This window comes from Arvicola amphibius, chromosome 10 (assembly GCF_903992535.2).
Source record: "Arvicola amphibius chromosome 10, mArvAmp1.2, whole genome shotgun sequence".
Classification (NCBI taxonomy): Eukaryota; Metazoa; Chordata; class Mammalia; order Rodentia; family Cricetidae; genus Arvicola; species Arvicola amphibius.
In genome coordinates, this window is record NC_052056.1 from 61,209,463 (window position 1) to 61,229,068 (window position 19,606).

Here is a 19,606-nt window from a genome sequence, read left to right on the forward strand (position 1 = left end):
TGTGGGTATGGACTGCTGTCATTCCTCAGTCACTGCCTATCTTTTCTTTGAGGGGGTGGGGGATCAAAGTCCCTCATTTACTTTGCCAAACCATTCCATTGCTTTTTAGGAGCACAAAAGCCAGAATGGTAGAGAGGGATGTGAGGCATCCGGCACCTTGACAGGATAGCAGGAAGTTGTCATGAAAACAGTTTGCATAGGTATCCTTGACCCTAGGGGTCATTCTTTTATATCAGCTCTTATTTTCTTTTAAGATTTATTAATTTCTAATTCGCATGCATGTGTGAACACCACAGAAGCCCGAAGACCCAGATGAGGGCATCAGATCCCCTGGAACTAGAGTTACTGGCAATTGCGAGTTGCCCTGTAGGTGCTCTCAAGAGCGGCACATCTTTCTGCCACTGAACCATTTCTCCAGCCTCTGTGTCAGCTCTCGCTCATGGTTTCTCCCTATTAATTTGCCACCTGAGTTTTTGTTTCTTTCAGTTTTGTTGAAACAGTGCCTTGCTATATAGCCCAGACTATATAGCCTGGAAATTTTGATCCTCCTGCCTCAGCCTCCAGAGTGTTGAGATATTAGGACTGTGCTACCATGCCTGGCCCATCATTGTTAATGATGGTGGTGGTGCTTCTGCTTCTGGTGGTAAATAATGGTGCTGGTGATGATGGTGGTGGTGCTGGTAGTGCTGGTGATGGTGGTGATGATGGTCATGGTGGTGATGACGGTGATGGTGGTGCTGGTGGTGCTGGTGATGATGGTGGTGATGGTGGTGATGATGGTGATGGTGGTGGTGCTGGTGATGGTGGTGATGGTGGTGATGATGGTGATGGTGGTGATGATGGTGGTGCTGGTAGTGCTGGTGATGATGGTGGTGATGGTGATCGTGGTGATGATGGTGGTGATGGTGGTGATGATGGTGGTGATGGTAGTGCTGGTGATGGTGGTGATAACGGTGATGATGGTGAAGATGGTGATGGTGGTGATAACGGTGATGATGGTGATGGTGGTGCTGGTGGTGGTCTTTGTTTTTGTTTCATTGTTTTGGTGACACTCTCTAGATTATACCTTCTCATCCACAAAGGACAGTAAAAACTCCAGGTCACAATGGAGTAACAGTTGACATCAACCTAACACAGATAATCTTCCAGCAGCTGATCAGGGCCCCTGAGCTTTAGAACGAGCTTTGTTATCCAGGGTTAGTCACAGTCTCTTCCAGTCTTGTTTTTCTCATCTGAAACAAATGGAGGTAATGACCATCCTGTGAGAAAGCTGTGAGGCTGAGGTGAACTTGCAGCTGAGAGAGTGCTTCACCAGTATTAAGACACCAGTAGAGGGCATCTGGCTTGTGGTTCATCCTGACACCATCCTGGCAGAGATAGATGCAGCAATCGGGAAAGAGAAAGAGTCTGAGGTTGAGACCTAAGCTTGTCTGCCCACAAAGGTCTCTCTGGCCTCACTTTGGGTTTTTCAGTGCTGGGACCATGAGAGGAGGTCTGTGATAGTCTCCTTACCCCCTCCCCATCTCTCTGTTTCCTTCTTCAGCTTTCCTTCTGAGCCCGGCTCCTTGGCTTGCTCATTCCCCAGTGTTGGGTGTCTGTAGTGATGCCTCCCTCTTCAACCAGTTGAGTCATGAGGAATATTTTTTTTCTTTTCTTCTGCCCTCCAAATGCAGGGTAGGGTAGATGAGACTACTATTGGCTTCTCCAAGCTGTGCCCGGTCAAGACCTCCTGTGACTGTTGGCCGCTGGGTTTGCTGCATGTAGGAATCTGAAAAGGGGAGGAGGAGGCCCAAAAGAACTCACAACTTAGGATAATGGAGTGATAATAAAAGCTTTCCCCATGGTAGAATGATTGCCTGAAACCAACAGCCGAGCTCAGGACAGAAAAGTCAGGATCACTTTTCTGCATGTATGTGTACGTAAATGCCCATGGTCATGCATGGGTATGACGGTCAGAGAACAACAATGGTGTCATTCCTCAGTCACTGCCTATCTTTTTTTTGGGGGGGTAGGGGATCATAGTCCCTCATTTACCTAGCCAAATAGGTTAGGTTGGCTGGCAGGGAGCCCCAGAGATTCATCTATCTCCATCCTCAAAGTGCTGGATTACCAGTACATATGCTCACACCTGGTGTCTTTTATGTAGGTTCTGGGGCTTGAACTTGGGTCCTTGTGCAGGCAAAGTAAGTATATTTACTAATTGAGATATTTCCCTAGCCATCCTAAGGGACATTTCTCTTTGAATTCTAGTCCCATTTTTTTTTGGGGGGGTGCCCTAAGTAACTCACCGACACATATGTTATACCTCCATGCGACGTGGAGTATTAAGGACGCCACTCTGGGCTAAACAAAAGTACTGGAGGGAGACATGGCAGGGAGCAGAACTCTCATCAAAGCTCATTAAGTCTTGAGCAAACAGGTTTCCAGCTAGCCTGTGGGCCCCAGTGTTTGTCCCCCGACTCTGTGCACTGCTGATTACTTCCTTGTCTCACTGGGGGAAGACAAGGGGTTACCAGAGGTGAACGTGCACTCCTCTCATTCCTACGTCACGGTCAGGCTGGGTGATCAAGCGACACAGAGACCTGCTGATTTCCTACAAGGTTTTTCCCTGAGTCACACACTGAATTGGAGTCTGAGCCAGGTCTGCCTGGCCCAAAGTGAAAGAAGGGAGTTGAACGGAGAGTTCCTATTGCATGTTTGGCTCTCTGTTACTTCCCCATGGCAGACACTGAGGCGGCCTTCGTTGGGTTGACTTGCCGGCTAGCTGTGAGGAGAAAGCCCTAGCTGTTTTGAGCAGTCATCATGCCCTTCTTCAGCTGGTCCTATGACCAACAACTGAACAAAGTAAATACTATGTCCATTCCAGGACTTCCTCAGAGTTCCCACAGAGCGGGGGCTGTGACGATGTCACAGCTCTGCCGCTGTGTCCTGACGCATCCTACCTCCTTAACATGGCGCCGGCCTTTTCACCCCAACTCTATCTCCATTTCCAACAGGACCCAGCTTGAGATTGAGTAGAAGGAGTTGACCATTTCAGAGAGGAACTGGCCCTCTGAGGTGGAACTCAGACCTAGGTCAGTCCTACTCCACAGCCTGGCCTCTCTCACGGGTTCATAGACAGCAACACTACAAGGAGGAATATGGCCTGTTGGCCCTTGTACCCTGCTCTGCATGCTCTGTGACTGTGTGATGCCTGTGACCTGCGGGCAAAGGCAAGATCCTCGCGCTGTAAACGATAATGAGGAGAGGGACTGACATGGGTCCCCACGGCTGGATCCAGCAACCGCGTGCCGGATGCTGATGTCTCTGGATCCAGCAACCACGTGCTGGATGCTGATGGCTCTGGATTCAGGAACAGCATGCCGGATGCTGATGTCTCTGCAAAAGAGAGAACCAAGGTGACAAAGGGAAGTTCCATGCCCAAAGCCCCAGTCCCACGGCCAGGGTGGAGGCATTTGGCATTTGGACCACACAAAGGCCACCATCCTCCTCCAAGGATTGAGTTTCTCAGCGTCTTTCTCTGAAAGTGCCAAGCATTGTCAGAGCGATTAGCTCATTGCCCTTCTCGCTTTACCAACATCTGGGCACAGTCTCCCCATGAATCAGGGGCTGCTCTAGGTGCACAGGAGGCAGAGGAGGCCAGGGTTGGCTTAAAGCCCAGGATTCTTAAATTCTCCTGACTAAAGGCCAGCTTTAGTCAGAAGGAAACCAAGACCAGGAAGTTCACCACAGGAGGTCAGAAAGGCCCTCAGTTTTCTCCCCCGCGTCCAACAGCTGGGCTTGCTCTTGTGAAATCTAAACTAAAGAGCCCCAGCAGAGTCCTAGAGCAGCGAGGGACGCTGGTGGCCATGGAGTCTGAGTCATTCTTCCAAGAAGGGTGTGCCTCAGCTTGCAGGTGGTTGAAGCCAGGTAGGTTTCCTATTTGCTTTCTGCTTAGCCTCCATGTTATTATTAAGCTGGTTTGTACCCAATTAGAACCGCTGCCCACCTCCCGCCCCCGGTCTAAAGCTCTATGATGAGAAACACGAAGAAACATGAGCATCCATGATGGGTCTCCCTTTCCCATCAGTACCATGGCATCGATAATGAAGGCCAAACCCAACATTGTCCATACACATAAAACTGGAGGCTATATCCCAATGGACAGAGTGATTGTCTAGTGTATATAAAGATCTGGCTTTAATTACCAGCACCACAATTTATCCATTCATCTCTTCAGTAATTTTTCTAATCCAGGTGGTAATATCTACAATCTCAGGATTTGGGAGGTAGAAGTAGTAGGATTGTGAATCCTAAACTAGCCTGGGCTATTTAGAGAGACTCCCGTCTCAACTTAAAATTAATTAATTTAAACTTACTGTTTTATAAAGATAACACACGCTCATTATGGAGCTATAGAAAATATTTAAGAGAAGATAAACATCATTAGCTGGGCAGTGGTGGTGCATGCCTTCAATCCCAACACTCAGGCAGGCACTGGGACTATAGGCTTGTGCCCAGTACTTGAGGGACAAAGGCAGGAGGATCTCCGTGAGTTGGAAGCCAGTTTGATCTGCATAGTGAGTTCCAGGACAAGAGCTGCATGGTGAGACCCTGTCTTAAACAAACAAAGAAGAATATGATAAATTAAAAGCCTATGTAAGGCCTGGGCATGTGGCATATGCTTTTAATCCCAGCATTGGAGAGGCAGCAGCACACCTGGCTAAATTTATCATATTCTTGACATAATTGTATCCATACTTTAGCAACTAACTTTAACCCTGTTTCCTTTGTTACAAGCATCTCATCACTTTCTTTTCCCTTTTGAGACAGCCTTGCTCCTTGGCTCAGGTGGCCTGTGACACCCCACCCTCCTGCTCCAGCTTCCTGAGCGCTGGGGTGTGTGCCACCATGCCTAGTGCCCTCACACATTTTTAAAGACAATGTCATATGTCACCGAATGCCACCATCTGCATCCTGTGTCAGTTAAAAGTTTGTTTAACTGAGTCAGACGCTTGGGTTGTTTACAGTGTCTCTGTCACAAGTCACATAGAGATGACAGTTTTTGTACCCACAGCCCCTTCTGTCTTTAGGTTCAATCCTGGTAAGCTTCGTTCTGCAGGTTATAGCAGGAAGTTGACATGAATTGGATTACTACAGAACATAACATGTTTTCTTGGACATTAGGGGGGTCGATAAATCTTCTAAAGCTGACAGCCTAAAGATGGAGGCACAGCCAAGAGCAGAAAGGGGTAATTACTACTTTGAGAAACAGGTGGAGTCCCCTGAGACTCCTTCCTGGGTGAACTTCCAGCCATAATGCGTGACCAAGTACCAGGTATCTCAGCTGAATACCTTGGCCTTGAGTCTTGGTTGAGTGAATATTCTAGAGAAAATGATGCAAAAATAATTTGAAGAAAAGAGGGAGTGAGGAGTGGTTGAGTCAGCCAGGCTTTTGGAGCAGGAGCCGGTGGAAGCTGTTCTACAGCTGGGGAGTGAGGCCTGCTCTCTCCCCACCCTGGGAGAGGGACTGGCTGGACCCAGAGGCCAAGGAAGCAGAGGGAACAGAGCCGGGGAGTCCCAGCAAGTTCTCAGACCCACGCTGTGAACAGTGGACGCAGAGCTCAAACAGAGGTGAGCCTGGCAAGCCAGCAGCCAGTAGCAGCCCGACCCCACGTCCCAGACACCATGCCTGGAGTAGGGACTGGTGAAAGGAACAAGAGGAGGACCTTGCATTCCCAGGGAACCTAGACATGAGTGGGGACATTTAAGGAGAGGCCTCTGGGTCTGTGACGTCATCTGTGCTGTGCGGTGTGCACGGGTAAGGCTCAGTAAAGACAGGTGGAAGATGTCTGTATGAACTCGGGTAATAAACAAACCCTGTAGCCCCCAAGCCACCCAAGGCTATTCTCTCACAGTTAAGAGAACATGAAGTCTAAAATCAGGGCATTGCAGGGCCATACTTCAAGGGTTCTGGCAGGGACTATTCCTTGCCCTTCTCCTAGCTGTTGGGGTGCCAAGCCCCCCTTGAAGCTCCAGGACTTAAGTCCTCTATTATCTTTCTTCATTGTCACATGTCATGTGACCACACCCCCTCCTCCATTCATCTGTCCTCTTTTCTAAAGCTACCTGTCACTGGACGAGGGCTCACCTAATATAGTATGGTTCAGTCTGACTTACCCAGTGACAGCTTCAAAGACATTTCCAAATAAATCCACATTCTGAGGTTCCAGTTGACATTCTGGGGGTCCAGTTCAAAGCCCTTATAGTAAACGTGGGGGAAGAATAAATGTTTGGGTCATTACATGGGAGTCCCCTGTAGTGAGGAGCTGCAGACAGGCCTGTTTTTCATCCCGCCCGGCTCCCACATGGTCAGCTTTACACCCGAAATAATTACATGGAAACTGTATTCTTTTAAATACTGCCTAGCCCATTAATTTCAGCCTCTTATTAGCTAATTCTCACATCTTCTCTAACTCATATCTAATAATCTATGTAGCACCACAAAGTGGTGTCTTACCGGGAAAGATTCAGCATGTCTGACCTGGCGGCTGGCTTCATCACATCTCTCTCTGTGAGGAGAGGCATGGCAGTCTGCCCCAGAAAAGAGAGGCAGGGCAACTGTCTGAGCCATCTACCTCACTTCCTTTTTCCTGTTCTGTCTACTCCACCTATCTAAATTTTGCCCTATCAAAAAGCCAAGGCAGTTTGTTTATTAGCCAATGAGAATCCTCCATCATTTCCCCTTTTTCTGTTTAAACAAAAAAGAAAGGCTTTCACTTTAACATAGTAAAACTACATATAACAAAACAGTTATCAAGTAAGAATTACAGTTACAATATTTATATCCATTTCATCTTTTATCATAACAAAGGAAAACTAAAACTATCTATTCTTCAACTCCATCAAAGACTCCAGAAGAACACAATATTACCTAGGTGAACAAGAAACAAACAACTTCCAAACTCTAGAAATAACAGAGACAACTTGCTGCCTGGACAGTTACCCAAAGTTCCTCTGTACCATTGGGGCATCCATCTTCAGCCTTCAGGACCATAGTATCCAGAGACATTTCTATGCAGCAGGAAATTTCGAAGGCAGTTCAGTCACTATCTGCTGTGTCCTTCAGAATGTCTCACAGACTCTTTCATGAATCAGGAACCCCAAAGAATCATCTCACATTTAGGCAAGTTCAGCAGTCCTCTCTCTGTGGGTTCTTTGTGTCCAGTTTCTGCAACAGTCCAGGCAAGAGCAGTTTCTTGCCCAAATGGCTGTCAAACTCCATAAGGATCCTCTTCGATGCCCATCTTCTTCTTGAAGTAGATTGGTGCTGCCAGGAGCAGACATGTCTCACTGTCATGAACAGTCCTAAGTTATTAAAACATTTAAATGCCATATTCTGTAGTCTTTGAAAGATATTAGGAATGCCTATCTAACTGAAATATATCTCTATATATCTAGAAAATCTAACTAACATGACTACAAGCTTAACTATTATCAATTTTTAAATGAACTACACAATCACAATACCTTAATCATTATTAGAAATACATATACATATAACAAAATTGACCTTAAATTTAAATCCCTAAAGCAAAATCCATATCAATGCAAATTATTCATATCTATATCATATCCCCCTTTAAATGTAAAAAAAAACATTTATAAATAATATTTGGGAACATGGGTGCAGTTATTTCTCTCCAAACTGCTTCCTGCTGAATGGGGACGCTGTTAATCAGATCTTTCATGGTGTAACCTGTATGCCAGGTTCATCTCAGTCATCAGTTGGGTGAAGTAATTTTCTGAAGTTGTTCACAGCAACCTTTCAGGAGGCCGTGGTCTATCATACCATATTGGGATAGATGCAATCCATAGGGTCTCATTTTCTGTAAAAATAAAAGAAGAATCTCTTTTCCAAAGTATCATATCCTTAGATCCAAATTCTGAAGTCAAAGTATTTTCAAAATATCTATCTTGGATTAGTTCAGCAGCATTTATAAACAAATATCTTTTAGCAGCTGTTGCTTCTTCCTCAGCATTCAAACAATTCAAAGAGAGCATAATAGTATACAGTACCAAGATTCTCTGTGTATTTTCCATCTTTGTGTGGCTTTATTTTAACCTCTATTTCATTTATTTTTACTTTTACTTTTTTGAGACAGGTTCTCTATATATCTTTGGCCTGGAATAACTCTGTAGACCAGGCTGTCCTTGAACTCTCAGAGATCCCTCTGTCTCTGCCTCCCCAGGGCTGGGATTAAAGGTGTGTACTACAACACCTTGAACTCACAGAGATCTTTCTGTCTCTGCCTCCCAGGCATTGGGATTAAAGGTGTGTGCTGCCACACCTTGAAGTCACAGAGGTCAATCTACCTCTGCCTCCCAAGTGTTGGGATTCAAGGTATGTGCCACCACACCATAGCTACTTCCTTTTTTCTTTTTTCCTTTTAAGAACTTTAACCTTTATCATGCATAGATTTTCAACACAGTGTAAATCATTTAGAGGTTTTCTTTGTTTTTGAATCTCTCTTTACTCTATCTCTCTTTTTCTGACCATATGAGCCTTTAAATTACTGAGCAATATGGGTAGGATTCAAGCTGCAGCTTTGCCAGCTAGATCCAGCCCATTGCTTAGCTTTCCAGCCTCATGGCAGAGGTACCGCTGTAGCCATTTTTATTGCCACAACTCTATGGCGTTTCAAGGTACTTGCCAGCAAGCAAGCTGCAACAGTGTTAAACAACAATCAAAAGCTCCATAGTCAGTACCGCCTGCTTGAAAGAGTCAGAGTTTGCCCTGGTAGGATGACCCAGAAAGCCGGCATTTTAAAACAGCACAGCTTTTTTCCTGCTACAGCTGAAAACTGAAAAGCTTTTCATCAACACCGTTTAAGTGTTTTGTGGCAGGACGACCTCTTAATGAGCTGCAGGGTTTTGCAGCTGAAGCTGAGTCAGGAAGCCTCTCTTAGATGAGAGCGCTTGCTCAGACCCGAGAAATTGCTGTTATCAAGAAAACATGCTTGAGCCGGGCGGTGGTGGCGCACGCCTTTAATCCCAGCACTCGGGAGGCAGAGGCAGGCGGATCTCTGTGAGTTCGAGACCAGCCTGGTCTACAAGAGCTAGTTCCAGGACAGGCTCCAAAGCCACAGAGAAACCCTGTCTCGAAAAACCAAAAAAAAAAAAAAAAAAAAAAAAAAAAAAGAAAACATGCTTTAGTCTTTCCCAAGCTTTCTCAGGCTTTCTGTGGATTCAGTTATCCACGTTGGGTGCCATTCTGTAGTGAGGAGCTGTGGACAGGCCTGCTTTTCATCCCGCCCGGCTCCCACATGGTCAGCTTTACACCCGAAATAATTACATGGAAACTGTATTCTTTTAAATACTGCCTGGCCCATTAATTTCAGCCTCTTATTAGCTAATTCTCACATCTTCTCTAACTCATATCTAATAATCTGTGTAGCACCACAAAGTGGTGTCTTACCGGGAAAGAGTCAGCATGTCTGACCTGGCGGCTGGCTTCATCACATCTAACTCCGTAAGGAGAGGCATGGCAGTCTGCCCCAGAAAAGAGAGGCGGGGCAACTGTCTGAGCCATCTACCTCACTTCCTTTTTCCTGTTCTGTCTACTCCACCTATCTAAATTTTGCCCTATCAAAAAGCCAAGGCAGTTTGTTTATTAGCCAATGAGAATCCTCCATCAGTCCCGGGGGGGGGGGGGGGGGAGAAATAGAGCATTTGCCCTAGTACAGTCCCTGCCCTAGCTGATGGGTGAGCTTCTGTAAGAGCACACCAGCAAGTGGTCCACTTCATCCTGGGAACCAAGGAGTCACAAGCCAGGCTGGGTAACCAAGAGAAACGGGTGGCCAATTCTTAACCTGGCAGGCAGCTGTGCTTCATCAGCCCATAGGGAGAGCCACACACACTGCCCAAGGGGCCTGAGGAGAAGTGGTAGAAGCAGAAAGACCAGAGCCTGGTGGTGCCGGCCATCCCCATCCCCTCTGGCTTCAGCCATCTCCTCTCAAAGGTGGACTAGCTAACAGTTAGATACTGGTTTCACAAGTTTTCACTTCCTGTAGAACTCCAAGAGACTAAGGGTGAAAGAGGGCATGGGGACAGGAGGACAGTGGGTTTAAGAATAAGTTAGCCCCACCCCACAGCCAGGTGTGTCAGTCAACTTCCCACGTGCCCACGCAGATCCCCCTGCTCTCCAGGGGGAATGAACTGGACCTAGATATCTGCCTTTTAGCTACACAATGCCAGACTCTCCCTTTACAGAAAAATGGGACCTCTCAAAATCTACCTACCTCCCCAAAATTGCCTCCCCAAGTCAGGCACAGTGGCTCATCCTATAACTCCAGCTCTAGGGAAGCCAAAGCAGAAAGACTGATATAAATTGGAGGCCAGCATGGATGACAGAGTAAGTTCTGGGCTGGCTGGGGCTCTAAAGACACTGTCTTAGAAAGGGGGATAAGGAGAAGAGGAGAGGAGGGGAAGAGAGGGGAGGAGAACAGAAGATAGGGGGAGAGGGGAAAAGGGGAGAAGGGGAGAGAAGAGAGGAAGGGGAGAAGGGAGGGGAGAGGGAAGGGGAGGAGAGGGGAGGGGAGAAGAGGGGAGGGGAGAAGAAGGGAGGGGAGGGGAGGGGAGGAGAGGGGAGGAAAGGGGAGAACGGGAGGGGAGGGGAGGAGAGGGGAGGGGAGCAGAAGATAGGGGGAGAGGGGAGAAGGGGAGAGAAGAGAGGAAGGGGAGAAGAAGGGAGAGGAGGGGAGGGGAGAACGGGAGGAAAGGGGAGAACGGAAGGAGAGGGAAGGGGAGGAGAGGGGAGGAGAGCAGAAGATAGGGGAAGAGGGGAGAAGGGGAGAAGAAGGGAGGGGAGGGGAGAAGAAGGGAGGGGAGGGGAGAAGAAGGGAGGGGAGGGGAGGGGAGGAGAACAGAGGAGAATGGGAGAAGAAAGGAGGGGAGAAGAGGGGAAGGGGAGAAGAAGGGAGAGGAGGAGAGGGGAGGAGAGGAGAGGGGAGGGGAGGAGAAGGGAGGAGAGGGGAAAAAGGGAGGGAAGAAGAGGGGAGAAGAGAGGAGAGGAGAAGGGGGGGGGGGGGGGGGGGAGAAGGGGGGAAAAGAGGAGAGAGGGGGGGAGAAAGGAGGGGAGGAAGAGGGAGAAGAGGGGAAGAAGGGAGGAAAGAAGAAGGGAGAAGAGAGGAGGAGAGGAGAAGGGTGGGGAGGAGGAGGGAGAAGAGGGAAAGAGAGGAGAGAGAGGGGGGAGTGGAAGGGAGGGAGGGGAGAAGATGAGAAGGGAGGGGAGGAGATGCTGCTTCCCTGGGGTGCTGGAGAAATGGCTCCATGGTTCAGAGCACTTGCCACTCTTACAGAGGACCTGAATTCACTTCCCAGTTCATGTCAGGCGGCTCACAACTGCCTGTAACTCCAGCTGCAGAGACTCTGATCATGAGTACTGGCCCTTGCTTGCACAGACACACATACATGCATACACATAATTAAAAATAAAAACAAATCTTAATGAGATTGAGTCATCCCACCCCCACCAAAACAGCACTTGGAGCATCCTCCTTTCCAGTCTTTTTTTCTACCCACAAGCCCTGAGAGATGGAGGGAGAGAGGATGACAATGAAAACCCACACCCTATGTGACAGCAATAATGAAAGAGGTTTGCCTTGATATAGGATAAACTGCCCAGGCAGGGGAGACAGTGGCCTGCTCTTCTCTGAGAGTGGCCGATGCTGCACCCTGTAAGGCAGAGCAGGTACAGGGAGAGTAAGGGCTCTGGCGTCATTCTGGGCAAGTGACTTCCTAGATGGGCCTTGGTCTCCATAGCACGGCTATAGTAGCCACCCCGGCTAGCCTAGGACAGAGTTGATCCTCAGCGCATGACTGTGGGATCCATGTGTGCCCTCCAAGAACAGCAGACATGGAAGATTGTTACTGAGCAGGAGTGGTGGTAAACACCTGTAATCTCAGTGCTTAGAGGCTGAGATACGACCATCAAGAGAGCGCTAAGGTCAGCCTGGCTACATAAATAGTCTCAGAGACTGTCTTGGAGATTGAGAAATCGGGAGCTAGGGGACAAAGAGACAGTAAAACCAAACTACTGAAAATGTAACCTTACTAGAACAAGAAGATGGATTTGAAAGGACATTTTTTATCAAGGTTTGATGTTTTTCAAGGGTTTGTGGGGTTTTGTTTGTTTTGAGAGGTGCAGTGAACTTTATTGCTAGTATTCAAGAGCTCTCTAAGCTCCTCCCATTATTCTAGGGGTCTGGAATGGAACTGAGGGGAGATGCTCGGTGTTTGGGGGCTGAGTGGGTACAGGGACTCCTCAGCAGCTGAGGGCCTCGCTCTTCTTTCTTCTGCCCAGAGTGGGTGGTCCAGGGCTTCTTACTCCCTGGAGGCCACGGGGGCCACGCAATCCACCACCCTGTTGTTGTAGCCATATCCGCTGCCATGCTAGGAAAGTTTTACGAAGCTGTCACTGAGAGCAATGCCAGCCCAAGCCTCAGAGGTGGGAAAGTGAGCTTCCCTGTTATAGTCACAGGAGTCAGCCTGGTCCTCAGTGTAGCCTAGGATGCCCTTTAGTGGGCCCTTAGATATCTGCTTCACCACCATGACGTCATCGTACTTGGCTCCTTTCTCTAGGTGGCATGTCAGATCCACAACAGACACAATGGGGGTAGGAACACGGAAGGCCATGCCAGTGAGCTCCCTGTTCAGCTCTGGGATGACCATGCCCACAGCCGTGGCAGCACCAGTGGATGTGGGGATGATGTTCTGGGCAGCCGTCCACAGTCTTCTGGGTGTCAGTGATGACATGAACTGTACAGCATCATGAGTCCTTTCGTAATGCCAAAGTGGTAATGGGTGACCTAGACCAGGGAGGGCTAAGCAATGGGTGGTACAGGAAGCACGCCGGACAATCTTGAGTGAGTTGTCATAACTTCTCATGGTTCACACCCATCAAGACATGGGGGCATCAACAGAAGGGGCAGAGATGATGACACTTTTGGCCCCATTCTTCCAGTGCCCTTGCCTTCTCCACAGTGGTAGAGATACCAGGAGATCCCACGACATGTTTAGCCCCAGCATTGCCCTATTTGATGCTGACTGAATCTCCCTTCTGGAAGACGAAGATGGCCATCCCTTTGGTGACAAAGTTTCCTTTCTTAGCCTTGATTGTGCCATGGAACATGTTGTGGGTAGAACCATACTGGAATGTGTGAAGCAGGTAGGTGATGTCAATGAATAGGTCACTGATGGCAACAATAGTCCTTCTGCCAGAACATGTCTGTCCACTCTGACCTCCACTATCATGTCTGGGGACAAGACTGGCAATGCACCAGAAGATATGGCTGTCTCTAGAGTGGAGAGGAGCAGAGAGTCTTTATTTAGTATTTATTTATTATTTATTTATTGGAACCAGGTATTGTAGTGAAAATCTTTAATCCCAGGACTCAGGAGGCAGAGGCAGGTAGATCTCTGTGAGTTCCAAGGCCAGCCCAGTCCATATAGTAACTTCTGGACCAATGAAAGTTCCACGATGAGGCCTTTTCTCAGAAAGGAAAGAAAAGATTTTGTTGTTGTGGGAGAGAGAGAGAGAGAGAGAGAGAGAGAGAGAGAGAGAGAGAGAGAGAAATGAAGTTGGATGAGCAAGGGTAGGGAAGTGTTGGGAGAGGGGAAAAATGTGATCAAAACAGACAGAAAACACAAGAACTTTTTAAAATTTAAAAGTTTGAAGCTTTTGCTGGACGGTGGTGGCGCACTCGGGAGGCAGAGGCAGGTGGATCTCTGTGAGTTTGAGGCCAGCCTGGTCTACAAGAACTAGTTCCAGGACAGGCACCAAAGCTACAGAGAAACCTTGTCTCGAAAAAATAATAAAAATAAAGTTTGAAACTTTCATTGTATATCCATGGGTGCTTTGCCTGCATGTGTGTACATGCACTTCATGCATGCCTGGTGCCCAAGAAGGCAGAAAAGGACACTGACTCCCCTGGAACTGGAATTACAGATGGTTGTAAGATGTTACATGGATGCTGGAAATCGAATCTAGGCCCTCTACAAGAGTAGCCAGTGCTCTTAACTACTGAGCCATCTCTCCAGCATCTTATTGGACGTTTTTTAAAAAACGTCTGATGCCAGACCATTTCACAGAACAATTCAAGCAAGCCCCAGGTCAGAGATACAACCTGAATATAGAGCAAATCTAGGCTCCAATACGCTTCAGGGCCTGTCTTACAGTGACTAATGTGTAACTTAACGATGCAGTATCAGCTGCTGGGTGACTGCGGCATTAGAGTCTATATAGCCTATGATATGCACCCCACCATTCAGTATATGTACATAAAACATGCAACCGGTCACAATACACCTGTAAAACTGACTTTTAAATGCTTTAAGAGAGCCAGGTGTAGGGGTATGCTATAATCCTAGCATTCCATAGGCTGAGGTAGGAGGATTGTGAGTTCTAGGCCAGCCTGAGAAAAATAGAAACTAAAAACAAACTATAAAAAGGCTTTAAAAGATGCTGTTATTGCCTGGGTGACCCTGAATATCTGACCATCCTTAACTGTAGGGCCCTGACACTCCAAACCCAGCTTCCCTTGAGACAATTAAACCAACTGCCCTCAACTGACTAGGCCCTGCCACCTCCTAGCTGACAGCTGCAGGGGCTGAAGACAGCTCTCTAAAGAAAGAGTATTGCCTTCCAGCCTGCAAAGCCCTGGCTTTCTGAGAACCCTGGTGGTGGAAAAGACAGTTCACCTCAGGGCTCTTGGCATCAAAGGGAGAGCCAGTCACTCTGCCTCCAATATTAGTTCTCAGCTCATGGCTGATCAGAAAGAGAGGCAAGATAAAAGACAAACCTCTCACACTTTGTACATATCCACAAGTCTCTGCATTTAAGAACAGTAGTGGTGTGTCTTTCTCAGGTCCCTGAGTCTGTGTTTTTATTCAATATGTAAAGACAAGGAAGGCAGGGAGGAAGAGGGGCAGTCCGCAGGGAAGGCTATGCAAACTTCTGGGTTCCCATTCAGGCTCATGGCTCAGACCTCAAACCACCAAAGGGACCAAGTTCATGGGACCTAGAAAGACAATCCTGTCTCAGGCACAGAAGTATTAACAAAAATAAGCATGGCAGTGTGTCTAGGGCCGCTTGGTGCAGTGTATACTATGGTATATAGAATGGTGTATGGTGTTTAGCCTGGTGTATGGTGTATAGGATGGTGTATGGTGTATAGCATGGTGCATGATGTATGGTGTATAGAATGGTGTATGGTGTATAGTACGGTGTATGGTGTATAGTACGGTGTATGGTGTATAGTATGGTGTGTGTGTGTATAGTACAGTGTATGGTGTATAGTATGGTGTATGGTATATAACATGGTATATGGTGTATTGTATGATGTTTAGTATGATGCGCTGGTCCGTGTGACACAGGGAGGAACGTGAGACATACATACAGAGTCGGGCTCACCTAGTTCCCCAGAATGTGAGTGAAGGCCTCCACACACCTGGCTGAACCCCAGGTACTAATGAGCAGCCTAAGCAAAGAAGGGTATAATAGAGCTAAGCCTATGGGCTGGGCCTTCCAGAAACACGTGGAATGCTGGGATGTGGTGAGGGCTCCTCATGGAGGGCATCCACACTCCATGGTTATCAGCTTTTTCATAAGGCAGAGTCCTTTATGTTCGTAGAAGGATAGTTGAAAAGATTGACCATGCCATGTGAATGCCACCTTCTAGGGAGAGGGGACTTTTGCAGAGTCTCCTGGCCTGCTTGTCCCTTCCCACACACCTCAGGAAGTGTGGACCAGGTCCTCTCTCACTCATGTTGCCCCAGAGATTCCCATGGGTCTCCCTTCTCCTTGCACGAAGGAGGAAGTTTGCAATGGCCTCTTATGGTCACCATGCTCCTTGGCTGGTCTCCAAAGGATCTCAGGGTTTGACCGAAGCTTAGCCAATAGAGAGTATTCGTGGCACTGTGGGGCCAGCCTGGTCTCCAGTCGGCCCTCATCTTCCTTACCTATTCCACCCTGGTCTTTTCGGAGAACCCCAGAGGTGCTCAGTATCCAGGCTTGCCCTCTTGCCTCCTAGATTTGCTTCATTCTCCAGTGACTGGCCTGAAAACACGGATCTATGAATGTCCACCACCGTGAAGGGCCTTGATATCTTGATAGCTCACAAGCTTCACAGTTTCCCAGATGCTAACAATAAACACCAGAGCCCAGCTAAGAGACAAAGAACTTCTTTACAGCAGCATCAACGTCATAATTTCACTGGCTTTCCCCCTCCTTTTCCCTGAGACAATACAGCTGCGAGCCCAGATCAGATCTATGACCCAAAGTAGGCTTGCATCCCAGCTGCCCAGCCCCAGGTTAGGAAACACCAATCTCTTATCTACAGTCATAAAACAAACCTGTTGGACCTTTCCCCCCAGAGCTAATTGCTGTCTTTACGATATTTGACAACAAATAGATCTTCTGCCCACCTTCTCAAACAAAATAGGGAGACACTACCTTGTCATTCACTAATCTCACTGCATAAGCACCCGGGAAGAGTGCAGAACGGAAGGTTGTCTGAAGCGTTTGTCCTTGAGACTTGCAGAAATGTGACTGAGCCGTGGAAAATTGTCTCCCAACATTCAGGAGGCAGGGGAAACCAAGGACCAACTGGCACAGGGTGTTGGTTCTTTCCCTGTCTCTGGTTTCCTTGGGTGGCTCATTTAGGTGTCACAGAGTACCTTCCCGTAAGTCAGCATGCCTTGCCCAGTACCCAGCCCTGAAAAGACAAATGTTTGTCAAATGGACACATGAATAAATGGATGAGTGCAGAGTGGTTATAGAATTTTGTTGTGTCAATCATAGTCCCAGTGACGGCGGGAAGTACCTGAGAGAGACACCCGGAAGGAGGAAGACTTGCTTTCACCCTACGGTTTCAGAAGGTTGAATCCACAGTTGTCGCCTAGCTCCAGTCTTCCCTGATGGTTCACAAGACAGAAACATCCTGAAGAAAGGGTGTGTGGAGAAGGCTCTTCTTCTTGTAAATGACAAGAAGAGAGGCCAAGAGGGTCAGGAGATACGACGCAGCCTCGAAAGGCGCATGCCCAGTGACCCGCTTCCTCCAAGTAGGCCCCTCTCCTAAGTCACCATCGTTTTCTAATAATGCCATCCGAGGATGACTCTCACTGGGAACAACCAAGTCTTTAACCCGTGAGCTTTTGGGAGACGTGTAATATTCATGCCAAAACATGTGTAAACAGATACATGACTTAAATATGAAAGAAGTCCGGGCCAGCAAGATAGTGTAACACAAAAGTGCTTGCTGTTAATCCTTGTGACCTGAGGTCCATCTCCAGGACACACGTGGTAGAAGGAGAGAACTGACTCCCACACGTTGTATACACGCACACGTGTGCGCACACGCGCACACACACACACACACACACACTGAAAGAAACACTAATAGAGATGGCATAGCAGCTGTTGGTTCTGTAGCTACAGCTAGATTCGGGAACCCCCAGCTTGTGCACCCCACCTCCCACAGCTCCCACTTGGCTGATACCCCTGATACCCTTCCACGTCTCAACGTTCGAAGTTTTGTGATGGTTCCACGAATAATGCAGTGGGCCCAGCCGTAACTCTACATACACACTCCTGAAAAGCAGAACGCTGTGCAGAGTCATGGGATAAAACCCGGGACTCAGATGGGAAATCGAGTTAGGGGCACGAGACTCAAAAAACCTTGTTAGTGGCTATCGCCATACTTGAGAAGCCAAAGACGGAGGGTCTTGAATTTGGGGCTACCTAGCAAGACCCTATCTTAATGCTCATCCTCAAAAAAAAAAACCCTACATCTTTGTACCAGGCTTTTTCTCTGGGGCCACCAACCAGCTCCCAAATCATAATACAGAGATTCTTATTTGTTATGAATGCTTGGCCTTATCTTAACTCTTGTTTTATTCTGTTCCTCTTTATCTACATTTTACCTTGGGGATTTTTACCTTTTTTTCTTTTTAGATATCGTATTTTCCCACCGTCTCCATGTCTGGCTGGTAGCTGCCTGGCTTCTGGCCCCAGCTGTGTTCCTCTCTTTCTCCTTCATTCTCTCCCCCTCTCCTCTCTCCTCCTGTTTATTCTCTCTGCACACCAGCCTGTCTCTCTCCCTGCATAGCTATTGACCATTCAGCCTTCCTTAGGCCAATCAGGTGCCTTAGGCAGACAAGGTGAAAGAAAAGCAAGATGTCTTTACATAATTAAACAAATACAGCGGAAACAATGCAACACATCTTTACATTAACAACAATGGCATAAACAAATCTAACACACCTTCATATAGTTAAGATAATATTCCACAACACAGTTTTAATCCCAGCACTGGAGGCAGAAACAGGAGAGTCTCTGTGAGTTTGAAGCCAGCCTGATCTATTTAGTGAGCTCCAGGACAGCCAGGAATACAAAGAGGGCCCTGTCACAAATAAACAAACAAACAAACAAACAAATAAAATGAATGAATGAATAAATGAATAAATAAATAAACAAACAAAGCACCTAATAAGCGATAACACACTTACACAGTTAAAAGGCTGTGAAACATTTCTACTACACCAATACGACACTTTGTATCCAGAAAGAGACGCAGCTGGTCTTCGGCTATGGTGTTGGGGAGGTGGTGGAGGTGGTTCCATGGAGGGTGGAAGGAGATTGTCTACGACACATAAGGTGAGCTGAAGTGGTTGGGACCTCCCATGATAGCGGTGGATATTGACGTGTGGGTCTTTCTTCCTCCCTCCCTCCCTCCCTCCCTCCCTCCCTCCCTCCCTCCCTCCCTCCCTCCCTCCCTCCCTCCCTTCTTTCTTTCTTTCTTTCTTTCTTTCTTTCTTTCTTTCTTCTTGGTTTTTCAAGACCGGGTTTCTCTGTGTAGCTTTCGAGATTGTCCTGGAACTCACTCTGTAGACGTAGCTGGCCTCAAACTCAGAGATCTGCCTGCCTCTGCCTCCTGAGGGCTGGGATTAAAGACGTGCGCCGCCACCGCCCAGCTGGTCTTTCATATTTATATAGGAACCAGTTCAACTAGTTGCAGTTTCATGCTCTTTTACCTAGTGATTTCCTAAGATGAACTCTCACACACGCTGCACACGGTGGTCTCTTTGTGCTTTGATAATGCATGTGCTTGCGCATGCGCACTCGTGTGTGTGTGTGTGTGTGTGTGTGTGTGTGTGTACGCGCACACACACAATGTCTCTCTGGAACAAGTCTGTGAAATGAAGGTTGTAGCAGCACTGACTAGTCTAACACTGACTCAGACTGCTGCTGTAGTCATAACCCTGGGAGGAGTTGCTAGGGGATTCTGGAGAGCAAGGGGTGGGGACCCACCTATGTGAAGGACAGTGGCTAAGGCTAGGGACCGTGCAATTCCATACATTCTGCATGGCTCAACTCTCTGGGCCTCCCAGAGGGTCCCTAAGAAACTAACACTGAGATGGGCAGGGGCCACAGCCAGCCTGCCTAGCACACACTTGTCCATCAACTGGCTGGAAGGTTGTAAACACACACAACATTCTTCCCAAGCTGCCTTGGCCTCTTCTCCTCTTTTTTTTTTTTTTTAAATTCCTACCACCAGGCGAGGTGGTG

At 47.7% G+C, this 19,606-nt stretch overlaps 1 pseudogene; it reads right to left on the bottom strand.

Annotated features, from left to right (window-relative positions):
* Window positions 1-12,363: 12,363 nt before the first annotated feature.
* LOC121677321 lies at window positions 12,364-15,806 on the bottom strand (annotated as a pseudogene).
* Window positions 15,807-19,606: the final 3,800 nt, after the last annotated feature.